We start from the raw sequence: 18975 nt of genomic DNA on the forward strand, positions 1-18975 counted from the left end.
ATGAGGTACAATTAGGCCTTGAATTTCCTCAAAAAATTGCAGCTTGATTTTTCCCTATTTTGTTAGTCCTCCTTGATCTGCTTTCTCCACATTACAAGCCTTTATTTTATTTTTTATTTTTATCCTGAAAAAAAAATTGATTTTTGGAGAATAATCCAGAATTGAGTTATGACAAGGTATACCAAGTGAAGTGTAGTAAAATATTCTTAATGAAAGATCAACAATTTTGGTGTTGATGGGTTCAGTTTTAACTTTTAAGAGAGAAGTTCAGTAGTGATGGTTTTGGTATTCAATGATGTAATTTTCTTAAGAATTAATTCTGTCAGTAATATGCAATAATTACCAATGTATCTACCAACTGTTATTAAATCAGTAATATGCCATAATCACCGATGGATTTATTAATAGAATTAATGCCTGTAATGCTTTTTTTTATTTGGCACGATAATTCTATATGTAAATTCATCAATGATTGTATCACTAATAGATTGATCGATAAAATAAAAATTATAAATGATATGTTATCCAACTACATGTTTTAATTTATAATTCCATCAGTAATTTTGTTATCAATTCAAAGCACATAAGGAATATTTCATCTGTGGTCTGGAATTTTATTTTATTTTATTTTATTTTTTTAAGAAATTGTCTTTTGTTTCTCCCTTCCTAATCATCTCTTTTTTTTCTTTTTCTTTTTCTTTTTCTTTTTTCCAAATGAGAGGGTATTTTAGGTTCACACATGGACACTAGACTTCTACCTTCAGATTGATGGTGGGATTCACATCATGAAGTGTAGTACTAGTCTATCGAAAGTGATAAAGTTTGACAGGTTGCTTTTGATTTATGATGGTATGTCTAATAATTTGATATTTCGGGTAGGTTCCCACCGTGGCTAGAAGTTCAAATGCTTGATGGACGTTTGCAGAGTTTGTCGGTGACTAAAACCAAATTCCAGCTATTCCCGGCCAAGCAATTATTGAAAATCTAAACGTAGCTGTTGAACATGTGAATTCGTGAGCACACATAAAACAAAAACTACATTAATAGCATCTAGTAACTGTGTAATTATAATTATTGTTTATGTATTGCTAAGTTTAAAAACAAGTAACGATGATTTGATAAACTTTTTATTAAAAGCGTCATTAACATTTAAAATGACAAATATTAAAGTAAGTAATTTTTCATCATAATGTATTGTTATATAAGTAAAGTAATTTCTCATCTGTTGAGATGAACATGAATAAGTGCAAAATTAACTAAAAAAACCAATACTTGTTTTTTCATTTAATCAAAATATCCCAACTAGTAAAAATAAAAGAGAACATATATATAAAAAATCAGGTACCTCTTGTTTTTTTTTTTTTTTGGTTGATGACAAAAATATCTTCCACTACTAGAAAATCAATGAATACAAACAGAATCACCGATGATTTTTCCATCGGTATTTTGCAGTGATATTTACAGAATGAATTCCTTCCATCGCTAACCTCGTCAGTATATACCGAGAAAATCCCAGTCGCAATATAAAGAATTTTAAAAACAATGTAGCGCGAAGACGTGTAAGTGTTTGTGAACAATTTTACCGATGAAATTTTAGTGAGATTCAAACCTGGATGTCCGACAATGACGTGTTTATTATACCGACAGAATTGCCAACAGGTTAACAGACAAAATTATTCTGTTGATAATTCCATGAGTAATATTTAATAAATGACCCGGCTAACAACCCTCTCCTTTCCTATTTCTCCTCCTTCTTCCCCTTTATATCTAAACACTATCCTCTCACCACAAACAACCAAAGCTTTAATTGCAATAGTATCTTATTGCGAACATTTTTTTATACCAAGTAAGGAGTAATAAAGCTTTAAAAATAAAATATCATCTTTCACAACAATAGGTTTTAGTTTAATAAACTATTAAATGCTTCAACAAGTGAGTGTTCTATACTGATGATGTTTAAATAATATATGTTGGTATAGGTGATAGGATTGTGTTTCAATCTCTCTTAATTTTAATGTGTACATAATATATGTACTACAATTTTTATATGTTCTTATTTTGATTGCATGTTTATGATGTATAAATCTATATGCTTAGAAATTGAACTTGCATAAATACTAGTCAAAATATTGAATTTCTTAAAATTAGTATTCACTTGTTACAATAAACTAAACAATTAAAGCTTATTAGTTTATTTTTTAATTATTTTATTACCCTACGCGTGTATTTATGGGACTGCCTCGCCACTGCCACATACACTTAGAGAAGCAAAATAGCGAAGTTATTTATAGATATATTTGCATGTGAGGCCCTCTTTGTTTTAATTATTTGATATCTTAGCTAAAAGTCAAATTTTCAAGTTTAACCCCTTGAAAGTGCCCTATTTATGAATTTAATTTACCAATTAAGCAATAATGTTTTGCATCCCTCTATATATATATATATAAAGAAGTTTGAAGTTTTTTTTCTTATTTTATTTACCTGTATCAAGAGCTTGAAATAATGTTAGTTTGTTTTGTCCATTCTATATATATCGTCAAAATATAAATATTTTATTTTTGTAATAAACAAATATATATGACAGAGTGATTACTGAAATATTCAAAACTACGTTTTTTTACGTTGTTAACCAAGTCAAACTATTCCTCTAAAAAATTAAGTCTTGCTATTGTTTTTTTTCCCCTTCATATAGGGTGCTCATGAGGAAGCCTAAAAGTTTGCCACCCACCCGATTTCAATTTACTGACATTAGAGAAAACAAACTAACTTTATTTCAAAATTTCAGTCAAACTATTCCCCTAAAAAAATATATCTTATGGTGCATCTCGTGCTGTATAAAAGGAAAAAAAAAATGGTAATGGTTCAAGAACAAAAAAGCAAGATTAGGGAAAAGACAAGGAAATGTTTTTGCCACCCACCCTATATGTGATCCCATACCTTGAGATTCAAAGTTATATATATAACCTTAGCACATATGACCTCATATTCTTACTGAGAAGCATTATGGTATTTTACCATTAGTTTGTATAGTGTTGTGGCCTAATGAGTGAAGAATTTTGAGACAGTGATTCGCGGAAATGGAATTCTTGAAGTATTCTTTTGATGTACACACGTATATACAGCAGGGAAATTATGCAGCAAGAAAAGATAATCTTGCACATAACTTCTCCCATGAATCTTGCTAAGATCATATACTAATAATACAAACATATCTAAACTAGGTAATAAATAAGCTATATTAGGCAATGACATAATGGTCGAATATCTGCAATATCTTCTTCCTTTGTAGAATCGCTGATTCTGCCTTGACGTCTGCAGTATCTTCAATAATAAGATATGTTAGGATTCTTTAAAGCTACTTCTGAAAAGGTGCGGGTTTTGTCCTTAATTCATTCATAGTGAGATGTTTCTCAGTTCTAATAGAGATATGTGTTTAACACATGTGAGAACATTTATTCTTGTACTGTTTGTCTCTTGGTAGGTGAGGGTCAACGGGCCTTGATCTATTATTAGAGGATTAGAGTGGTTAAGATGGCCACCCATCCCTAATAGTTGATTTGCCGCGCATACACACACATCTTCACTACAGATTTGTTTAATTTTGTATTTTTAAAAAATTTTAAAATTCTTTTACTTTATTTTTTTTTTCATGTCTTCAACGCCGTTTTAGGTTGAGTTAGGGATTTTAACTGTTTTGCAATTTAGTCTTTCGGATTTCAATTTTTTTCAATTGAACCCTTAATTGACCCTAAACTTTTGATTTAATGCAATTAGGCCCCTGTGGAACTTCAACTTTAGCCATGTATTTACGCGCCTTTTGCAATATGGTCATTGGTCTAGGATTTTGTCAATTTAACCCCTAATTAACTATTAAACTTTTAATTTCTTCAATTTCACCCCCCGTTCTTTATCAATTTCACTCCTATAGTTTGGCGCCTTTTACATAAACGTCCTTGGCTGCCAATTTCTTCAATTTGACCCCTAATTGACCTCAAAACTTCAATTTTCTTGCAATCTTGCCCCTGATTTCAATAAATTAACTTGGTAAAAATTAAAATTTGATCTTTTAAAATTCCAATGTTCTCAATTAAACCCAAATTAGGCTCCCAAACTTAATTTTTCACCAATTAAGCCCCGAATAAAATTAATTTGACCTATTTAAAGCATAATTAAGTCCTTGCACTTAATTAAATCCTTTAATTGGACCCAAATTAATTCTTAAACATAATTAAAATTTAATTTGGCCTATGATTAAATCAAATTGGCCTATTAAAAATTTAATTATGTCCTTGGACTTAATTTTTATACAAAATCGTCCAATAATCATTTAATTTGACCTTCAATTTGCATATTTCTTCATTTTTTGGCATAATGAGGTACAATTAGGCCTTGAATTTCCTCAAAAAATTGCAGCTTGATTTTTCCCTATTTTTGTAGTCCTCCTTGATCTGCTTTCTCCACATTACAAGCCTTTATTTTATTTTTTATTTTTATCCTGAAAAAAATTTGATTTTTGGAGAATAATCCAGAATTGAGTTATGACAAGGTATACCAAGTGAAGTGTAGTAAAATATTCTTAATGAAAGATCAACAATTTTGGTGTTGATGGGTTCAGTTTTAACTTTTAAGAGAGAAGTTCAGTAGTGATGGTTTTGGTATTCAATGATGTAATTTTCTTAAGAATTAATTCTGTCAGTAATATGCAATAATTACCAATGTATCTACCAACTGTTATTAAATCAGTAATATGCCATAATCACCGATGGATTTATTAATAGAATTAATGCCTGTAATGCTTTTTTTTATTTGGCACGATAATTCTATATGTAAATTCATCAATGATTGTATCACTAATAGATTGATCGATAAAATAAAAATTATAAATGATATGTTATCCAACTACATGTTTTAATTTATAATTCCATCAGTAATTTTGTTATCAATTCAAAGCACATAAGGAATATTTCATCTGTGGTCTGGAATTTTATTTTATTTTATTTTATTTTTTTAAGAAATTGTCTTTTGTTTCTCCCTTCCTAATCATCTCTTTTTTTTCTTTTTCTTTTTCTTTTTCTTTTTTCCAAATGAGAGGGTATTTTAGGTTCACACATGGACACTAGACTTCTACCTTCAGATTGATGGTGGGATTCACATCATGAAGTGTAGTACTAGTCTATCGAAAGTGATAAAGTTTGACAGGTTGCTTTTGATTTATGATGGTATGTCTAATAATTTGATATTTCGGGTAGGTTCCCACCGTGGCTAGAAGTTCAAATGCTTGATGGACGTTTGCAGAGTTTGTCGGTGACTAAAACCAAATTCCAGCTATTCCCGGCCAAGCAATTATTGAAAATCTAAACGTAGCTGTTGAACATGTGAATTCGTGAGCACACATAAAACAAAAACTACATTAATAGCATCTAGTAACTGTGTAATTATAATTATTGTTTATGTATTGCTAAGTTTAAAAACAAGTAACGATGATTTGATAAACTTTTTATTAAAAGCGTCATTAACATTTAAAATGACAAATATTAAAGTAAGTAATTTTTCATCATAATGTATTGTTATATAAGTAAAGTAATTTCTCATCTGTTGAGATGAACATGAATAAGTGCAAAATTAACTAAAAAAACCAATACTTGTTTTTTCATTTAATCAAAATATCCCAACTAGTAAAAATAAAAGAGAACATATATATAAAAAATCAGGTACCTCTTGTTTTTTTTTTTTTTTTGGTTGATGACAAAAATATCTTCCACTACTAGAAAATCAATGAATACAAACAGAATCACCGATGATTTTTCCATCGGTATTTTGCAGTGATATTTACAGAATGAATTCCTTCCATCGCTAACCTCGTCAGTATATACCGAGAAAATCCCAGTCGCAATATAAAGAATTTTAAAAACAATGTAGCGCGAAGACGTGTAAGTGTTTGTGAACAATTTTACCGATGAAATTTTAGTGAGATTCAAACCTGGATGTCCGACAATGACGTGTTTATTATACCGACAGAATTGCCAACAGGTTAACAGACAAAATTATTCTGTTGATAATTCCATGAGTAATATTTAATAAATGACCCGGCTAACAACCCTCTCCTTTCCTATTTCTCCTCCTTCTTCCCCTTTATATCTAAACACTATCCTCTCACCACAAACAACCAAGCTTTAATTGCAATAGTATCTTATTGCGAACATTTTTTTATACCAAGTAAGGAGTAATAAAGCTTTAAAAATAAAATATCATCTTTCACAACAATAGGTTTTAGTTTAATAAACTATTAAATGCTTCAACAAGTGAGTGTTCTATACTGATGATGTTTAAATAATATATGTTGGTATAGGTGATAGGATTGTGTTTCAATCTCTCTTAATTTTAATGTGTACATAATATATGTACTACAATTTTTATATGTTCTTATTTTGATTGCATGTTTATGATGTATAAATCTATATGCTTAGAAATTGAACTTGCATAAATACTAGTCAAAATATTGAATTTCTTAAAATTAGTATTCACTTGTTACAATAAACTAAACAATTAAAGCTTATTAGTTTATTTTTTAATTATTTTATTACCCTACGCGTGTATTTATGGGACTGCCTCGCCACTGCCACATACACTTAGAGAAGCAAAATAGCGAAGTTATTTATAGATATATTTGCATGTGAGGCCCTCTTTGTTTTAATTATTTGATATCTTAGCTAAAAGTCAAATTTTCAAGTTTAACCCCTTGAAAGTGCCCTATTTATGAATTTAATTTACCAATTAAGCAATAATGTTTTGCATCCCTCTATATATATATATATAAAGAAGTTTGAAGTTTTTTTTCTTATTTTATTTACCTGTATCAAGAGCTTGAAATAATGTTAGTTTGTTTTGTCCATTCTATATATATCGTCAAAATATAAATATTTTATTTTTGTAATAAACAAATATATATGACAGAGTGATTACTGAAATATTCAAAACTACGTTTTTTTACGTTGTTAACCAAGTCAAACTATTCCTCTAAAAAATTAAGTCTTGCTATTGTTTTTTTTCCCCTTCATATAGGGTGCTCATGAGGAAGCCTAAAAGTTTGCCACCCACCCGATTTCAATTTACTGACATTAGAGAAAACAAACTAACTTTATTTCAAAATTTCAGTCAAACTATTCCCCTAAAAAAATATATCTTATGGTGCATCTCGTGCTGTATAAAAGGAAAAAAAAAATGGTAATGGTTCAAGAACAAAAAAGCAAGATTAGGGAAAAGACAAGGAAATGTTTTTGCCACCCACCCTATATGTGATCCCATACCTTGAGATTCAAAGTTATATATATAACCTTAGCACATATGACCTCATATTCTTACTGAGAAGCATTATGGTATTTTACCATTAGTTTGTATAGTGTTGTGGCCTAATGAGTGAAGAATTTTGAGACAGTGATTCGCGGAAATGGAATTCTTGAAGTATTCTTTTGATGTACACACGTATATACAGCAGGGAAATTATGCAGCAAGAAAAGATAATCTTGCACATAACTTCTCCCATGAATCTTGCTAAGATCATATACTAATAATACAAACATATCTAAACTAGGTAATAAATAAGCTATATTAGGCAATGACATAATGGTCGAATATCTGCAATATCTTCTTCCTTTGTAGAATCGCTGATTCTGCCTTGACGTCTGCAGTATCTTCAATAATAAGATATGTTAGGATTCTTTAAAGCTACTTCTGAAAAGGTGCGGGTTTTGTCCTTAATTCATTCATAGTGAGATGTTTCTCAGTTCTAATAGAGATATGTGTTTAACACATGTGAGAACATTTATTCTTGTACTGTTTGTCTCTTGGTAGGTGAGGGTCAACGGGCCTTGATCTATTATTAGAGGATTAGAGTGGTTAAGATGGCCACCCATCCCTAATAGTTGATTTGCCGCGCATACACACACATCTTCACTACAGATTTGTTTAATTTTGTATTTTTAAAAAATTTTAAAATTCTTTTACTTTATTTTTTTTTTCATGTCTTCAACGCCGTTTTAGGTTGAGTTAGGGATTTTAACTGTTTTGCAATTTAGTCTTTCGGATTTCAATTTTTTTCAATTGAACCCTTAATTGACCCTAAACTTTTGATTTAATGCAATTAGGCCCCTGTGGAACTTCAACTTTAGCCATGTATTTACGCGCCTTTTGCAATATGGTCATTGGTCTAGGATTTTGTCAATTTAACCCCTAATTAACTATTAAACTTTTAATTTCTTCAATTTCACCCCCCGTTCTTTATCAATTTCACTCCTATAGTTTGGCGCCTTTTACATAAACGTCCTTGGCTGCCAATTTCTTCAATTTGACCCCTAATTGACCTCAAAACTTCAATTTTCTTGCAATCTTGCCCCTGATTTCAATAAATTAACTTGGTAAAAATTAAAATTTGATCTTTTAAAATTCCAATGTTCTCAATTAAACCCAAATTAGGCTCCCAAACTTAATTTTTCACCAATTAAGCCCCGAATAAAATTAATTTGACCTATTTAAAGCATAATTAAGTCCTTGCACTTAATTAAATCCTTTAATTGGACCCAAATTAATTCTTAAACATAATTAAAATTTAATTTGGCCTATGATTAAATCAAATTGGCCTATTAAAAATTTAATTATGTCCTTGGACTTAATTTTTATACAAAATCGTCCAATAATCATTTAATTTGACCTTCAATTTGCATATTTCTTCATTTTTTGGCATAATGAGGTACAATTAGGCCTTGAATTTCCTCAAAAAATTGCAGCTTGATTTTTCCCTATTTTTGTAGTCCTCCTTGATCTGCTTTCTCCACATTACAAGCCTTTATTTTATTTTTTATTTTTATCCTGAAAAAAATTTGATTTTTGGAGAATAATCCAGAATTGAGTTATGACAAGGTATACCAAGTGAAGTGTAGTAAAATATTCTTAATGAAAGATCAACAATTTTGGTGTTGATGGGTTCAGTTTTAACTTTTAAGAGAGAAGTTCAGTAGTGATGGTTTTGGTATTCAATGATGTAATTTTCTTAAGAATTAATTCTGTCAGTAATATGCAATAATTACCAATGTATCTACCAACTGTTATTAAATCAGTAATATGCCATAATCACCGATGGATTTATTAATAGAATTAATGCCTGTAATGCTTTTTTTTATTTGGCACGATAATTCTATATGTAAATTCATCAATGATTGTATCACTAATAGATTGATCGATAAAATAAAAATTATAAATGATATGTTATCCAACTACATGTTTTAATTTATAATTCCATCAGTAATTTTGTTATCAATTCAAAGCACATAAGGAATATTTCATCTGTGGTCTGGAATTTTATTTTATTTTATTTTATTTTTTTAAGAAATTGTCTTTTGTTTCTCCCTTCCTAATCATCTCTTTTTTTTCTTTTTCTTTTTCTTTTTCTTTTTTCCAAATGAGAGGGTATTTTAGGTTCACACATGGACACTAGACTTCTACCTTCAGATTGATGGTGGGATTCACATCATGAAGTGTAGTACTAGTCTATCGAAAGTGATAAAGTTTGACAGGTTGCTTTTGATTTATGATGGTATGTCTAATAATTTGATATTTCGGGTAGGTTCCCACCGTGGCTAGAAGTTCAAATGCTTGATGGACGTTTGCAGAGTTTGTCGGTGACTAAAACCAAATTCCAGCTATTCCCGGCCAAGCAATTATTGAAAATCTAAACGTAGCTGTTGAACATGTGAATTCGTGAGCACACATAAAACAAAAACTACATTAATAGCATCTAGTAACTGTGTAATTATAATTATTGTTTATGTATTGCTAAGTTTAAAAACAAGTAACGATGATTTGATAAACTTTTTATTAAAAGCGTCATTAACATTTAAAATGACAAATATTAAAGTAAGTAATTTTTCATCATAATGTATTGTTATATAAGTAAAGTAATTTCTCATCTGTTGAGATGAACATGAATAAGTGCAAAATTAACTAAAAAAACCAATACTTGTTTTTTCATTTAATCAAAATATCCCAACTAGTAAAAATAAAAGAGAACATATATATAAAAAATCAGGTACCTCTTGTTTTTTTTTTTTTTTGGTTGATGACAAAAATATCTTCCACTACTAGAAAATCAATGAATACAAACAGAATCACCGATGATTTTTCCATCGGTATTTTGCAGTGATATTTACAGAATGAATTCCTTCCATCGCTAACCTCGTCAGTATATACCGAGAAAATCCCAGTCGCAATATAAAGAATTTTAAAAACAATGTAGCGCGAAGACGTGTAAGTGTTTGTGAACAATTTTACCGATGAAATTTTAGTGAGATTCAAACCTGGATGTCCGACAATGACGTGTTTATTATACCGACAGAATTGCCAACAGGTTAACAGACAAAATTATTCTGTTGATAATTCCATGAGTAATATTTAATAAATGACCCGGCTAACAACCCTCTCCTTTCCTATTTCTCCTCCTTCTTCCCCTTTATATCTAAACACTATCCTCTCACCACAAACAACCAAGCTTTAATTGCAATAGTATCTTATTGCGAACATTTTTTTATACCAAGTAAGGAGTAATAAAGCTTTAAAAATAAAATATCATCTTTCACAACAATAGGTTTTAGTTTAATAAACTATTAAATGCTTCAACAAGTGAGTGTTCTATACTGATGATGTTTAAATAATATATGTTGGTATAGGTGATAGGATTGTGTTTCAATCTCTCTTAATTTTAATGTGTACATAATATATGTACTACAATTTTTATATGTTCTTATTTTGATTGCATGTTTATGATGTATAAATCTATATGCTTAGAAATTGAACTTGCATAAATACTAGTCAAAATATTGAATTTCTTAAAATTAGTATTCACTTGTTACAATAAACTAAACAATTAAAGCTTATTAGTTTATTTTTTAATTATTTTATTACCCTACGCGTGTATTTATGGGACTGCCTCGCCACTGCCACATACACTTAGAGAAGCAAAATAGCGAAGTTATTTATAGATATATTTGCATGTGAGGCCCTCTTTGTTTTAATTATTTGATATCTTAGCTAAAAGTCAAATTTTCAAGTTTAACCCCTTGAAAGTGCCCTATTTATGAATTTAATTTACCAATTAAGCAATAATGTTTTGCATCCCTCTATATATATATATATAAAGAAGTTTGAAGTTTTTTTTCTTATTTTATTTACCTGTATCAAGAGCTTGAAATAATGTTAGTTTGTTTTGTCCATTCTATATATATCGTCAAAATATAAATATTTTATTTTTGTAATAAACAAATATATATGACAGAGTGATTACTGAAATATTCAAAACTACGTTTTTTTACGTTGTTAACCAAGTCAAACTATTCCTCTAAAAAATTAAGTCTTGCTATTGTTTTTTTTCCCCTTCATATAGGGTGCTCATGAGGAAGCCTAAAAGTTTGCCACCCACCCGATTTCAATTTACTGACATTAGAGAAAACAAACTAACTTTATTTCAAAATTTCAGTCAAACTATTCCCCTAAAAAAATATATCTTATGGTGCATCTCGTGCTGTATAAAAGGAAAAAAAAAATGGTAATGGTTCAAGAACAAAAAAGCAAGATTAGGGAAAAGACAAGGAAATGTTTTTGCCACCCACCCTATATGTGATCCCATACCTTGAGATTCAAAGTTATATATATAACCTTAGCACATATGACCTCATATTCTTACTGAGAAGCATTATGGTATTTTACCATTAGTTTGTATAGTGTTGTGGCCTAATGAGTGAAGAATTTTGAGACAGTGATTCGCGGAAATGGAATTCTTGAAGTATTCTTTTGATGTACACACGTATATACAGCAGGGAAATTATGCAGCAAGAAAAGATAATCTTGCACATAACTTCTCCCATGAATCTTGCTAAGATCATATACTAATAATACAAACATATCTAAACTAGGTAATAAATAAGCTATATTAGGCAATGACATAATGGTCGAATATCTGCAATATCTTCTTCCTTTGTAGAATCGCTGATTCTGCCTTGACGTCTGCAGTATCTTCAATAATAAGATATGTTAGGATTCTTTAAAGCTACTTCTGAAAAGGTGCGGGTTTTGTCCTTAATTCATTCATAGTGAGATGTTTCTCAGTTCTAATAGAGATATGTGTTTAACACATGTGAGAACATTTATTCTTGTACTGTTTGTCTCTTGGTAGGTGAGGGTCAACGGGCCTTGATCTATTATTAGAGGATTAGAGTGGTTAAGATGGCCACCCATCCCTAATAGTTGATTTGCCGCGCATACACACACATCTTCACTACAGATTTGTTTAATTTTGTATTTTTAAAAAATTTTAAAATTCTTTTACTTTATTTTTTTTTTCATGTCTTCAACGCCGTTTTAGGTTGAGTTAGGGATTTTAACTGTTTTGCAATTTAGTCTTTCGGATTTCAATTTTTTTCAATTGAACCCTTAATTGACCCTAAACTTTTGATTTAATGCAATTAGGCCCCTGTGGAACTTCAACTTTAGCCATGTATTTACGCGCCTTTTGCAATATGGTCATTGGTCTAGGATTTTGTCAATTTAACCCCTAATTAACTATTAAACTTTTAATTTCTTCAATTTCACCCCCCGTTCTTTATCAATTTCACTCCTATAGTTTGGCGCCTTTTACATAAACGTCCTTGGCTGCCAATTTCTTCAATTTGACCCCTAATTGACCTCAAAACTTCAATTTTCTTGCAATCTTGCCCCTGATTTCAATAAATTAACTTGGTAAAAATTAAAATTTGATCTTTTAAAATTCCAATGTTCTCAATTAAACCCAAATTAGGCTCCCAAACTTAATTTTTCACCAATTAAGCCCCGAATAAAATTAATTTGACCTATTTAAAGCATAATTAAGTCCTTGCACTTAATTAAATCCTTTAATTGGACCCAAATTAATTCTTAAACATAATTAAAATTTAATTTGGCCTATGATTAAATCAAATTGGCCTATTAAAAATTTAATTATGTCCTTGGACTTAATTTTTATACAAAATCGTCCAATAATCATTTAATTTGACCTTCAATTTGCATATTTCTTCATTTTTTGGCATAATGAGGTACAATTAGGCCTTGAATTTCCTCAAAAAATTGCAGCTTGATTTTTCCCTATTTTTGTAGTCCTCCTTGATCTGCTTTCTCCACATTACAAGCCTTTATTTTATTTTTTATTTTTATCCTGAAAAAAAAATTGATTTTTGGAGAATAATCCAGAATTGAGTTATGACAAGGTATACCAAGTGAAGTGTAGTAAAATATTCTTAATGAAAGATCAACAATTTTGGTGTTGATGGGTTCAGTTTTAACTTTTAAGAGAGAAGTTCAGTAGTGATGGTTTTGGTATTCAATGATGTAATTTTGGTTTTGGTATTCAAAATTTCAGTCAAACTATTCCCCTAAAAAAATATATCTTATGGTGCATCTCGTGCTGTATAAAAGGAAAAAAAAAATGGTAATGGTTCAAGAACAAAAAAGCAAGATTAGGGAAAAGACAAGGAAATGTTTTTGCCACCCACCCTATATGTGATCCCATACCTTGAGATTCAAAGTTATATATATAACCTTAGCACATATGACCTCATATTCTTACTGAGAAGCATTATGGTATTTTACCATTAGTTTGTATAGTGTTGTGGCCTAATGAGTGAAGAATTTTGAGACAGTGATTCGCGGAAATGGAATTCTTGAAGTATTCTTTTGATGTACACACGTATATACAGCAGGGAAATTATGCAGCAAGAAAAGATAATCTTGCACATAACTTCTCCCATGAATCTTGCTAAGATCATATACTAATAATACAAACATATCTAAACTAGGTAATAAATAAGCTATATTAGGCAATGACATAATGGTCGAATATCTGCAATATCTTCTTCCTTTGTAGAATCGCTGATTCTGCCTTGACGTCTGCAGTATCTTCAATAATAAGATATGTTAGGATTCTTTAAAGCTACTTCTGAAAAGGTGCGGGTTTTGTCCTTAATTCATTCATAGTGAGATGTTTCTCAGTTCTAATAGAGATATGTGTTTAACACATGTGAGAACATTTATTCTTGTACTGTTTGTCTCTTGGTAGGTGAGGGTCAACGGGCCTTGATCTATTATTAGAGGATTAGTGTTAGGGCTCTAGGCGCGGGGACGCGCCAACGAAGGCACACTGCCTAGAATTCGGCAGCGATGGACAGCGGCAGCCTTGCATAGGCAGAAATGAATTCGGCAAGCAGCGTGCAATGATCTATGCGAGTCTTTGAGCTACGACTTGGCATGGATGTGGGGGCTTAGATACTGGACCTTCTAAGTCAGCAGCTGACGCAGCAGAACAGGCAGTTGGGACTGCCAAGTAGACAGCCAGGAAATGGGGGAAGTGGCAGCTTCATGGGAGGCAAAACGTGGGAGCATAACTGGGGTGTTCTCCATGCCACTAAGTCCTGGAAACATGGGATCATGGGTAAGAGGTAGTGCTCCACTATGTCCTGAAAACATGGGATCATGGGATGGAGGAAGTGCTCCACTAGGTCCCGAAAATGGGGGATAATGGGGGGGAGCCTGCAGCTCATGTATGTCTATAAATAGGCTTGCCAAGCCTCTGTTGTGGTAGCATGCGATTTTATGCATAGCACACACACTCTTGTTGTATATTCCTTTGTTGATGAGATAAATAAAGGTTGAGAGGGATTCTTGTAATCTTGTTGTGCTTGCTTGTGTTGGTTTCCTTGTTTGCGACGAAGCTATTGTGAGAACCTCTTTGGGTGAGCGAAACACATAGTCGTAGGGAAACACGAGCGAAAAGAGTGAGGCAAGGCTGAGTCTAGTCGGGACTAGACTGCCGCATTGGGTTGAATTTCGTTGCGAAAAATTTAACCCCGTGACAATTGGTATCAGAGCACGGTTGATTCTAACAACGTGCAGCAGAAGTCATGGAAGCTATTCGGGAACGGTTGACGCGTCTTGAGACTTTGATAGGGTCGGATGAAGAAGACGAAGAACGTTCTATTATGGATCGCTTGAAGGAAGCTATGGAAAGCGCTGAAAGGGCTGAGAGCCTGTATATTTCTCTTGCGGCAGAATCGAGTGAACGATTGGCTGCTGCCGAAGAGACGATTGCCATTCTAAAGAGGGCAGTGACAAACGCTCCTATTGGGGTAATTAATTCGAAACCTAAAGTGCCTGAACCAAAGTGTTTTGGTGGAGCAAGAAGTTCCAAAGAGCTGGAGAATTTCTTGTGGGATATGGAGCAATACTTTAGTGTTGCGAAGATTGGCGCGGCTGAACAAGTGGATCTTACCGTGATGTATCTCACGGGTGATGCGAAGCTTTGGTGGCGAACGAGAACCAAAGAGGACTTAAGTGCTGGACGTCCAAAGATTGAGACGTGGGATTGTCTCAAGCAGGAGCTGAAAGAGCAGTTCCTTCCAAACAACACGTCGTGGATTGCGCGGGAGGAACTTAAAAGACTCAAACATGACAGGTCAGTTCGTGATTATGTTAAGTCTTTCAGTTCTTTGATTCTCGACATCGAGAATATGTCCGAGGAGGACAGGCTATTCAACTTCATGTCCGGATTGCAAACTTTGGCGCAAGCGGAACTAAGGCGACAGAATGTAAAGGATCTGTCCTCCGCTATTGCTGCTGCGGACAGTTTGATTGATTTTAAATCAACTACTAGAGAGGGCTATACATCAACCTCCTTCAAGTCTAAAGGAAGAAACAAGGAGGAAAGAACGAGGAAGAAGTTCGGTGGGGGTGCTTCGAGGGCTACTGCCGCGGAGAAGGGCAAGGCCAAGTTTATGGGTGCACAAGGTAAGAGTACTAAACCGAACTTTACTTGCTTCATTTGTGATGGTCCTCACTTTGCGAGGGAATGTCCAAAGAGGGAGAAGTTGAATGCTATTCGGGCTGGGGATAGCGATGAGGGGGAAGGGGTAGTTACGCACGTCAATCCTATGCGTGTGATAAACTGCTTGGTAGCTAAATCAGGGGATGGGGCTGCCGAAACCCGCCCTGTCGATAAAGACTTGGCAAGGATTGATGCACTGTGGAAAGGGAAGTCAGGGGCTACGGACAATCTAATGTATGTGAAGATTGTGGTAAATGGCAAAGACGTGAATGCTATGCTGGATTCAAGCGCAACACACACGTTTGTGGCAGATCGGCTGGTGAAAGAACTTGGCCTGCGGCTGAGTGACAGCCACACATCTATGAAGGCAGTAAACTCGAAGGCACAGAGGATTGCTGGGATGTCTTATGATATGCCGATAACGCTGGATCAGTGGAGAGGTAAGCATGATGTGCTGGTCGTAAATCTTGACGATTACGATATTATTCTTGGCCTTGATTTCTTACGAAAAGCCAAGGTTGTCTTGATGCCTTATCTCAATGGAATGATGATTGCAAGTGAGGGATGCCCTTGTTTCGTCCTATGTTGTAATGTCGCAGCTGCGAATGTGGTGAAAAAGGGGAAGAACTTGGTCTCGGCAATTGCTATTGATAAAGCATTGCGGAAAGGAGGGGAAGTGTTTCTGGCAACAATAGTTGACGAGAAGGCAGACCATTGTGGTGAGGTGCCGAAAGAAATTGCTAGCGTGCTGCAGCAATTCGAAGATGTGATGCCGCCTCAGCTACCCAAGAAACTCCCGCCTAGGAGGGCCATTGACCATCGAATTGAGCTGGTGCCAGGGGCAAAGCCACCATCTCAAGCTCCTTATCGAATGTCGCCAAGGGAATTGGCAGAATTGAGGAAACAATTGGAAGAGCTGATTGACTCAGGGTTTGTCCGGCCTTCCAAGGCTCCGTATGGTGCTCCGGTTTTGTTTCAAAAGAAGGCGGATGGGAGCCTTCGCATGTGTGTGGATTACCGAGCACTTAACAAGGTAACAATAAAAAACAAATATCCTGTTCCTTTAATTCAGGATTTGATGGACAGATTGTGTGGAGCCTCAATCTTTACAAAATTGGACTTGCGATCGGGGTATTGGCAAGTGCGGGTTGCTGATGGTGATGAGCATAAAACTACTTGTGTGACAAGGTATGGCTCCTATGAGTTTCTAGTTATGCTATTTGGCCTAACAAATGCTCCAGCAACATTTTGTAATCTAATGAATGACGTGTTATATGATTTCTTAGATAATTTTGTTGTAGTCTACTTAGATGACATTGTAATCTATAGTAGAGGCATTGAAGATCATGTAACTCATCTCTCTAAAGTCCTAAGTAGGTTGAGAGAATATGAATTGTATGTAAAGAGAGAAAAGTGTGAGTTTGCAAAAGCTGAAATTATGTTCCTAGGCCACTTGATTGGGGAAGGACAAGTGAAGATGGATCCAAGGAACATTCAAGCCATTGTTGAATGGACAGCACCAAAATCTGTCCTGGAATTGAGATCATTTTTGGGGCTTGCAAACTACTACAGACGATTCATTGAGGGTTATAGCAAGAAGACAACTCCTCTCTCGGATCTTCTCAAGAAGAGTCGGAGATGGGAATGGACGGTTGACTGTCAGCAAGCTTTTGAGAAGCTGAAAACAGCGGTAGCGTCAACTCCAGTCTTGGGGCTGCCTGATTTTGAGAAGCCATTTGAAGTGCATACGGATGCTTCGGATAGGGCTATTGGTGGAGTGCTGGTGCAAGATGGACATCCGGTTGCTTTCGAGAGTCGGAAGCTAAATGACGTGGAACAGAATTACTCGACGCATGAGAAAGAAATGACGGCAGTAGTGCATTGGCTTGGCATATGGAGAGTATATCTGTTGGGGTCGAAATTTGTTGTCAAGATTGACAATGTTGCCAACACATTCTTCTGGACGCAGAAGAAATTGTCGCAGCGACAAGCTCGGTGGCAGGAATTCTTGGCCGAATATGATTTTGTATGGAAGCACAAACCAGGAAGCCACAATCAGGTTGCGGATGCACTTAGCAGAAGCGAAGTAATCGCTACTGTTCTTGCTATTGTTCAGGTGGAGTCGGACATGCTGTGTCGACTTCGTCAAGCTGCGGGGGAGGATGCAGTGTACAAGAAATTGGTTGAGCTTGTACAAGAAGGGACAATACGGAGGTATTGGTTGGAACAAGACTTACTCTATGCAAAGGGGGGTCGAATCTTCGTGCCAAAGGGAGAGCTGCGGAAACACTTATTGATGGAGACTCATGATCCGCAGTGGGCTGGACATCCAGGTAGAGAAAGGATGGTTGCTCTCCTGTCGCAGACTTATTATTGGCCGAAGATGGAGGAAGATGTAGAACTTTATGTCAGGACTTGTCTAGTGTGCCAACAAGACAAGACGTTACGGCAGCATGAGGCAGGCTTGTTACAGCCGCTGCCGATTCCAGAAAGGCCTTGGGTATCGGTCTCAATGGATTTCGTTGTTAGTTTTCCAAAGGTGGATGGCATGAACACAATCATGGTTGTTGTGGACAGATTCACTAAGTATGCAGTGTTTGTCGCTGCCCCGACGGTGTGTACAGCCGAAGTGGCCGCTGAATTATTCTACCGCAACGTGGTGAAATACTTTGGAGTACCTTCAGACATTGTAAGTGATCGTGATGTGAGATTCACGGGCAGATTCTGGACAGCATTGTTCAACATGATGGGAACAAGGCTGAAGTTTTCAACTGCCAATCACCCGCAAACTGATGGACAAACGGAAAGGATAAATGCTTTGCTGGAGGAATATTTGAGACACTACGTGACAGCGACGCAGCGAAACTGGCTGGAGGTGCTGGATAGTGCGCAGTTTTGCTATAATCTTCAAAAATCCTCGGCAACGGAAGCAAGTCCGTTTGAGCTGGTTTTGGGAGCCCAACCCCAAACTCCTGCGGAGATTGCAGTGCAGATATCGGGTGGGAAGAGTCTAGCGGCGTACAGGTTTGCGATGGAACGGCAGGAACTATTTGAGCAAGCCCAAGATAGCTTGCGTAAGG

Source organism: Populus nigra, chromosome 16, assembly GCF_951802175.1.
Source record: "Populus nigra chromosome 16, ddPopNigr1.1, whole genome shotgun sequence".
NCBI lineage: Eukaryota > Viridiplantae > Streptophyta > Magnoliopsida > Malpighiales > Salicaceae > Populus > Populus nigra.